Genomic DNA, 10,129 nt, shown 5'->3' on the forward strand with positions numbered 1-10,129 from the left:
ATATAAATTTTGTTATGTGTGATTGGTTCAAACCAAGTGTACATATGTTATTAGGAATGTCTTAATAGCATTTGAGAAGCTTTAAATTGTTGAAATTGTGTTGGATAACTTTTGACATCATTAAAAAAAAAAAACCCTAATTTTAGAAATTTGGGTATTTTTGAAATTAATGGTTTAATCATGATTTATACATGATTGTCATGATATACATATGAATTTTAATCTTGACTTTACATGGGAATGTGTTTTTAAGAAACTTAGTTTGTGTGACTTGGTGAAGGGCATGAATTTTAATCTTGACTTTACATGGGAATGTGTTTGGTTGATGGAAATAACATTCAATGTTGATTGAATTGTTACTAGTTCATTAAACTAGTGTTTGACTTGGTTTGATTGAGAATTGAATTCTTGATAGCTTGGATTGGATAAATTACTTTATGAGTAACCATATTCATGCTTGAATAATTATTGCATGGTGAAATGGATTATGTTTGAGTGATGAATGATTCATATATGTCATGATTTGGTGAAATGCATGACACTTGTGAATTTGGCTCATATTAGGCATGTGTTATGTATTTATTTTACAACTTATCATTCTAAAATCTATTCATGTTTAAGTATGAATTGAAACATATTTAGTGAGATTTTGGTGAACTTGGTATGTGTTTTGGAAACATCAAGAGTTAGGGTTTCATAGTTGGTTTCAAGAAAAATACAATATAAAATTTTGGTTTAATTACTTTGTATACTTATTATGGTTTGATCTTGTAGACACCAAACATTGGATGTGTTTGTGTTTTAACAAATTTGAATAAAAAGTATAAAGTATGGTAAATTATTTGTTAAGTTTACCAAATTACAGATTTAATTTCTATGTTTGAATGTTTGACTATGGTGTTACAAATATTAATATGATGTCAAAATGTCATGTTATTATAGGTATATGTGATAGTATTAATGTGTGACATGTGTATGCTATATATAAGACATTGTGATATGATAAACATCATGCATCTAAATGCTTAATATTATGTATGCTAGATTGAAATGGACTTAACATATTGGATATGTTTGTTGTCTTAGATACATAAATAAAAACTCAAGTTTGCTAGTCTAGGATTAAGTTATAAGATATTGGATGTCTTATATGCAAGATCAACCTAATGTACATTTTAGATATGTGATATGCTAAGTTGTATGAAAATATGATTTCTTTTGATTATTGAATAATATAGTTGATATGTGTTCAATAGCATGCCTAAGTTTTATGTTTTATGTTATTATGTAATTTATTTATGGCATATAACACATAGTTTTGTGTTTTAGAGAACTAAAACTTTTAGGCATGAAATATTTTTACAATACCATTTAGGATATTAGAAAAGTTTTCAATGGCATAAATTGTAAGAATATGGTTTGGTAAAATGTCTTGGGTGATAAATACGTATCCAAAGATACATACTAGACTACCCAAGATATAAAATGAACCTAATTAATAATAATAAAATCTTTCCCAAATTTTCAATATCAAATTCGAGCCTTCCATTATAGGTTGATTAGGGTTATGTCATAAGGCTAGAAATTTTAGATTTCTATTATATGACGGATACTATGTCATATGACATAAAATTAGTCAATTGGTGTCTAGAGTACTATTTATGTCATTCCCTATATTCTATTATGTGTGGGAGTGATGGGGTATTATATCTGAAAAACACGATGAGTTGAATTTGACTAGTTTAGAGTGCTTAGATCTATTATGTGCGGTGCTCAAAGCCAGAGGCTCACATGAATCATAGCTTGCATTTAAAATGTAAAGGGAAATCGATTCCTACTTATTAAGCTTGACAGACTTAGATTTATTATGTGCAGTTTGTCAGGTTTGATAAGAACTTCATTCTCCACTAGAAAAGTGATCAAATGAACTTTTTGAATCTTATTCGAGGAAGTATAAGATTTGAATAAAATAGTGAGAGCTAATAAGATTAGGTTTATTGGTAATTTCTAATGAATTTGTTATTTCTTGCAGCATTCTTTCTTGTGATCTAGAATCTCAAAATGTCAACGACAAATAATATACTTCTGAAATTGATGGACTCGCATGTGCTTATTGGTCCCAATTTTAAAGTTTGGCTAAGAAATCTGACCATTGTTCTTAATCTTGAAAAGTTAGCTTATGTCTTGGAGGCACCTTTTATCAGCAATAGTAGACCCTAATGCCCTTGAGGAAGAGCAAAGGGCTTATGCTGAATGGGTAGATGCTGACTTAAGAGTTCGTAGTTATATGTTGGCATTAATGAACTCTGAACTTCAAACTCGGTTTGGGAATCTGAAGAGTGAGTATTAAATTATCACTACTTTAAGACAATTATATAGTGAAAATGCTGGAGTGAAGGAATATAATTTGATGACTTCACTATTCAGCATATAGCTTAAAGAAGGCATTTCCCCAGATGATCATGTTATTAAAATGATTAACAAGACTGAAGAGTTACAAATTATGGGCATAGATTTGCCGTATAATGTTTGGGTGAATTTGATTCTCCATTCACTCCCTCTAACTTTTAAGTCATTTATTACAAATTATAATCTCAATAGGATTGAGCGCACTCTCCCTGAGCTTCTCAATGATATTCAAGAATTTTACAATAATGAGAAGAAAGGGAAAACACCAGCTGAGTTGCTAGATACTTTTGCCACGAGAGGCAAACTCAAAAGCCTTGGTAGAGAGGTTCACAGATGGAATCTGGTGGACCAAAAGTACAAAGAAAGGGTTTTAATAAAACCAGTACCAAGCCTTTAAGAAAACCACTACCAGGCCTTCTAGAATGAAGTGTTCTGGCATCGGGGCATCATGTTCTTAGCCTTCACGACCATCTGTTCCACAGAAAGAAAAGAAGCAGGAGAAGAGCAATTGTTTTTATTACAATCAAGAGGGGTTTTGGAAGAGGAACTGCCCTCTATACCTTGATGATCTGAGAAAAAGCAAAGCAGATACGTATCAATGTTATGTAATTGAATTTGAATTAAATATTAATTCAAACATTGATTCCTAGATATTAGATTCGATTGCAACTTCGCATGTTTGTGCTTGTTTATAGCATTTGCAGAATAGTTCTGCCTTAAGACGTGATAAATCACACTAAGACTGGCTGATGGGACACGAGTTTTCGTAGAGGCTGTAGGTGTATGTAGTGTACAGTTACCTATTAGATATGTAATAACTTTGTATAAAACTTTGTATTTTGCTAATGCCACCAAGAATATCATCTCTATTCCAGTTTTGTGTAAAAATGGTTATCAATTTACATTTACTGGAAATGAATGTCTAATTTATTTTGGGAATAAATTAGCAGGAAATGCTATCAATACAAATGGTTTGTATATGATAGGACTTGATTTACATAGCACCATGTATTCCAAATCATCTAAAAGAACTAGAGAACATATAAATCCAATAGTTCTATGACATCACAGATTTGGTCATATTGGAGAGGATCAGATTCGACAATTAGGAGAAAATAGACTTTTAGGTTCATTAGGTTTAGAACCTTATCCTACTTGTGAATCTTGTCTTCGAGGAAAAATGATCAAGCTTCCATTTAAGAATAAAGGGGAGCGAGCTAAAACTATATTAGAGTTGATACACACTGATGTGTGTGGCCCCTTTAATGAAATGGCTCGAAGAGGTTTTTCATACTTCATTACCTTTATCAATGATTATTCTCGATATGGATATTTGTATTTAATGAAATACAAGTCTAAAGCTTTTGAAAAGTTCAGAGAGTTCCAAAAGGAAGTAGAAAACCAAACTGAAAAAAATATTAAAGCTTTACGTTCAGATTGTGAAGGTGAATACTTGAGTACAAAATTCCAAGAGTTCCTAAGAGACAAAAGAATACTATCTTAGTTGACTCCGCCATTCACACCACAGTATAATAGTGTGTTTGAACGAAGAAATCGTACTTTGTTAGATATGGTATGATCTATGATGAGTTTTACTGATTTGTCAATTTATTTATAGGGATATGCTATTCAAACAACACTACATGTGCTAAATAAAGCGCCATCAAAGTCCATTCGAAAGACACCATACCAATTATGGTATGACAAACTTTCAAGTGTAAACTACCTGTAAATCTGGGGATGTCCAGTATTTGTCAAAGTGGTTAGAACTGATAAACTGGAGTCTCAAGTAGAAAAGGGTCAGTTTATTGGGTATCCAAAAGAAAGTTTAGGATATTATTTCTACTTTCACTCTAATCAAAGAATTATGGTTAGTAGAAATGCATATTTTCTTAAGAAAGAGTTCTAAGAAGAAAGTGGTGCAGGAAGGAAAATTATGCTCGAAGAAGAGTTTAGACCGCTAGTAACCGAGCCTATTTAGGTAAATCCTCTAGGTATACAATCACCTATACCAACTACAACGACTCAAATAAAGTCTGCTAGAGTGTCTCGACCTCCCGAGAGATATGAATTTCTAACAGAAGGAGATTTTGAATCTCTTCTTATAGGAGAAACTGAGCATCTAGAGGATCCAAAAACTTATCAAGAGGCAATATTAGATATTGACTTCGACAGATGGCTAGAGGTAATGAATTCAGAAATTGAATCAATGAATGCTAATCAAGTGTAGACACTCATTGATCTACCTGATGGAATAGTTTCGATTGGATGTAAATGGATCTTCAAGGGGAAAATTGCTAAGGATGAAAAAGTTGAAACTTATAAAGTTCAATTGATAGCTAAAGGTTATACTCAAAAACAAGGGTTGGATTATAAGGAGACTTTTTCACCAGTCGCAATGCTTAAATCCATCAAAATCCTGCTAGCTATCGCAGTACACTATGATTATGAGATATGGCAGATGGATGTCAAAACTGTTTTTCTCAATGGGTATATTGAGAAAAATATCTATATGGAGCAACCAATCAGTTTTGTATCCACTACCGAGAGGCATAAAGTGTGCAAACTACATCGATCTATATATAGATTGAAACAAGCTTTAAGAAACTGAAATATCCAGTTTGATGAAACGATCCAAGTATTCAGTTTCATTAAAAATCTGGATGAGCCGTGTGTTTATAAATTGGATAGGGATAAAATTATCTTTTTCCTAGTCTTGTATGCAGATGACATATTATTAATAGGAAACGACATTGGCACTATGACTGAGGTTAAGCTATAGCTAGCGAAATCTTTCTCCATGAAGGATCTAGGAGAAGCAACTTATATTCTAGGTATTCGTATTTATAGAGATAGAGCGAAAGGATTAATAGGTTTATCTCAAAAGTTATACATAGAGAAAGTGTTAAAACGTTTTCATATGCAAAACTCTAAGAGAGGTCTTCTACCATTTCCTCATGGAACACATCTATCAAAAGATATGTGTCCAAAGACTAATAAGGAACGACAGTAAATGTGTGAGGTGTCATATGCTTCGGCAGTAAGTAGTCTCATGTATGCCATGTTATATTCACGATTAGACATTGCTTTTGCAGTTAGTGCAGTAAGCAAATATTAGTCAAATCCTAGAGAAAGATACTAGACGACAGTAAAAGCCATCCTGAAGTATTTAAGAAGGACCAAGAAGTTGATACTGGGTTATGGGGGTTCAGAGTTGATGCTCAAAGGATACTCAGATTCTGATTTTCAGTTAGATATAGATGATAGAAAGTCTACTTCTGCATTTATTTTTGTTTGTAATAGAGGCACAGTCAGTTGGAAAAATGCCAAATAGTCAACTAGTACAAACTCTACTACAAAAGCTGAGTATATTGTCACTTCAGAAGCTATGAAAGAGGTCGATTAGATGCATAAATTCGCCATGGAGTTGGGCGTGGTTCTGTAGATGAGTTAGCCAGTAATTATATTCTATGACAATACTAGTGCCATTACATAGGCAAAGGAACTAAGAGCGCATCAAAAGCAAAACATGCTTAACGAAAATATCACATCTTGAGAGAATTCGTTGGAGCTGGAGATATTGTCATTCAAAAGATTGCTTTATAAGACAATCTTGTAGATCTACTAACTAAAACACTGACGCCAAGACTGTTGGACCAACATCTAGAGAGGATGGGCATTAGGTACTACAACAATTGGCTTTAGTGCAAGTGGGAGTTCTTGTTAGAATATGCCCTAAAAACCAATCGCTTTGTTGGTTTTAAGAGTTGTATATCTTGCATATACATTATTAATAAAAGAAGAGTTATGTCATACTTCACATGTTTTCTGCATCACTTTTATATCTATGTTATAGTTGTATATTATATCCATATTAGCTACATGCATATGACATGTGAAAGGTCCCGATGAGTTTTAATAAACATCATTAATTCGTTCCCTGTATAGGCAATCTATTTGGGCAATAGTATTGCATAGTGGGTGTGTGCTATATCATTACAGTATATTAATTGATGATATTAGACATGATGGATATACACATAGGTAAACAATGAAACCATTTGATGGTTAGAGAACTGATTAAAGATTATTATATTATAATGTTTATCAAACATGACCGTTGAACGATGATCACATGGGCATTAATATGTAGTCAATGATACATCGTAAATCATACTAGTGTATAGATCATTTGACTTGAGATATTACAGTTATGCTTTGTTCCGAAATATATGATTCATACGGTATATACCACGAGGCTAACCATGTCTCGTTCAGAAGCCATTTTAATCATATGTTGCTTGAGTGAAAGGACAAGTGATGATCATACAGGGATCTGTCAGTCGACTGTTTCTGAGTTTCTATACGAATATCGAGAAACATGAAAATCTATGATACTGGTTAGTGTAGATAAAAGACCACATGAAGAGAGTTTCGATGTGACGCATTATGATGTATTACTAGATATTCAAAAAGATTAAATATTGGATTTTAAAATTCCATGAATCCAAGTTTAATCGGGATGTAATGACGGAGAGATTAGACTACATGGTAAGTGTGAGTAAGAAAGGTTCATTTGACATTATGTGAAACTTGTACTTCATTGTGATGTAGGGGTCATAGGACATTGTGAGATGACACCACATGATCAGTGAATGCTTCGTTTTGTAGCGAAAAATGAAGTATATCAGTTAACGACAGTTTTAGGTTATATAGTGTTATAATGAAACGTATCGTCTGGTATGATGCCCATAGTTACATCACTATGAACCTTGAAAGTCACACCCATATTTCAAGGAAGAAAATTGTGTTATAAAGCTGAAAATATTTATCCATGGTTGGCTAGTACTTTCCGAGGATAAAAATTGTGTTTTTTGAATAAGATTCGAAAAAGGGGCAAAATTATCATTTTGCACCTTTTAAATTGTTTAAAAAGTTGCATGAATAATTTTAGACACAAATTATTCAACATGTGTTAAATTATGACTTACTCTTAATTATCAACCAATGAGAATTAGAAATATGAGTTAACTTGATAAATATCAAGTTTTAATGAAATAAATATGAGAAAAAAATGAAGAAAAATATAGATTTTCTCTTCTTCTTCTTCTTTTGCCGGGAAAAGCACCATTTTTCTTCCTTGAAGGTGCAAGTCAAAAGATCACTTATTTTAGTGATTCAAGCTTCCAAACTTCAAATCAACTTACAAGATACAAGGTAATTTACATGTTTCTATATTTTATTTCTTGAAACAATATGTAAATTTTATATTACCATTGTTACATATGATGTGAAAATGATCTAAAAATTCCAATTTTTTTGTCAAAATCCTTAATGTTACAATCTTATCCCATTGTGGCCACATATTTAAGCTGTCATAAATATCATTCAATATTTTTATATGAGAAATCTTTCCTTGTGCGTAGGAGTGATAAATCTTTCATCAATTTATCTCATGATATAACTTATTACTATCTTTATAGTTACCCCAATTACAATAATATGATAGATAGCGTCAAATCATATATATCCTTACAAAAGACAGTGTGGTAATCTCAAGTCAAATTATCACATACACCCATGATGTTCAGAGGATTTATTTCATAGACACTAGAGTAATCATCCATATGAATATCCTTTGGTTGGGTCAGTCTAATGAATACATCTATAACGTACACCTATGAGTTGTATAAGACTATCTACAATAACTTTGACACATGAGAACTGTCGCCACTTTTGGTAGAGTTGCTTAACACTGTGATAATCTTATTATCATTACATATGTCCTCGTTTATTGTAATGTCAGAATTACAGACATTTCTAGAATGACCGATAAAAATGTACCTAGAGTTCTCACGATCAGTCATCTAATCCCCTTGTCACAATTCTATTATTTTAAGGATATGCTATTCATATGATTATATAAATAGACAACATATAAATTGAATAATAATAAATTTTTTTTAATTATTAATATAAAATTATATATACAAATATCAAATTTGATTGGTCCTAGAACACTGGCTGAGAGGGAGAAAGAAAAGAAAGAGGGTATGGAGGAAGAAGAGGAATAGTGTTTAGTTTGGGCGAGGGTGAGGATTGTGAGAGGAATGAATTATATTTTAGGAAGACTGTTTGATTTACAGCTTAAAAGTAGAGAAAAAAGAATTATATTTTATAAATCTTTGTCTGACCTTTTTACATATCAGTTTTCATTAAAACAAATGACGAACGTAAAATTAGATTTTTCATACTTTAAAAAATGGAAAATAATCATTTACCCATTTGAAGAGGACATTCTTTCCCCACTCAGCTTTATCTGTATAATATTTGCAATTCTTCGTATTGTGTTAATAAACTTCATGGCAAAAATATTCCTTACAGTAATAATGATAGAATAGGCACAATTTATTTAGGGTTAAATGGATATGTATTTGCATCAATTCAATTGTAATAGTGTTTCCTTAATCACAAGCACGATCTTTTAGTGGTGGCATTTTATTTTGATGATTTTAGGTAGAATTATTATGTTTTTAAGTGGATGATTTGACACATAAATAAATTAGTAATAAAAATTCGAAATTCGAAATTTGTTTTTTGGTATTTTTACATTCTTTATTTTTAAAAATTAAAATTTAATGGATTTATTATATTATTCAAATTTAAGCAAATCATTACCTTATTCATAAACTTTTTTCGTATTTTCAATAAGTTTTGACTCAAAGGAAGTGAATTTCATCAATTTGTTCATAATTTATTGAAAAAATATGAAAAAAATGACCAACAAATAATTTTAAAAAATTATATTTTGATGCTCAAATCAAACAAATATAATTAAAACATTGAGTTTAGTAAAAATAAACAAATAAAAAATAAAAAAAAGGACAAAGAGACATAAGAAAACCCTAGTGTTGATTGCATGTGCATGTGAAGTAGCTATCTAAGGTGGGCTCCATTTGGGAGATATGGGCCCAAACCACAACCCCTTCACGTGCAAGCACTATCTTGTCTCATGTGGGTCCACTTTACATGGTCAACTGGTCAGGTCCCTCTCTCTGTAACTTGAGGTCACAAATTTTCTTCACCTTAGAGCAAGATGGCATGAGAGAGGCACCGTTTACTGGTGATGGCAACTTGATTGCCTTGCCCATCCCCCTCCATCCATGTTGTTGTACTTGCCAAGCAAACGTATCCAATTGGGTGACTATAAATGGGTATCTTAAAGGTGTATTTAGTTTGACAAAATAAAAAATTATTTTGATAATATATTTTTTACATATTAATATTAGTTTGTTGGATTAATTAGATATCAATAAATTATGATAATTTTGTAATATTAATATGACAAAACAAATAATATATAAAAGATAATATCACCTTCTCATTATCTTGGTATTATGTACAAATTTCATTGATATATAATCCACATGATGTGTTGTGTCATATTCTCGCTACATTTAGTATAAGTGGACATGAATGCTCTCTGATTGAACGATTTACCGTAAAAAAACAATATTTATCAGATAGGTCATGAAATTGACCTACTTGGGGTTTGATTAAAAAAAAAATCTTTTTTAAGAGTTATGAAAGAAGAAAAAAACCCTTATCAGATATGAGTTAACGAAAATTTATCTAATTACCTACCAGTGATATTATAACTCTGAAGACTTATTAAGATTTGATATAATCCAGGGTGAATTTAAGCAAAATTCAGCTCAAA

The sequence above is a fragment of the Mangifera indica genome, chromosome 17, assembly GCF_011075055.1.
Source record: "Mangifera indica cultivar Alphonso chromosome 17, CATAS_Mindica_2.1, whole genome shotgun sequence".
Lineage (NCBI taxonomy): Eukaryota > Viridiplantae > Streptophyta > Magnoliopsida > Sapindales > Anacardiaceae > Mangifera > Mangifera indica.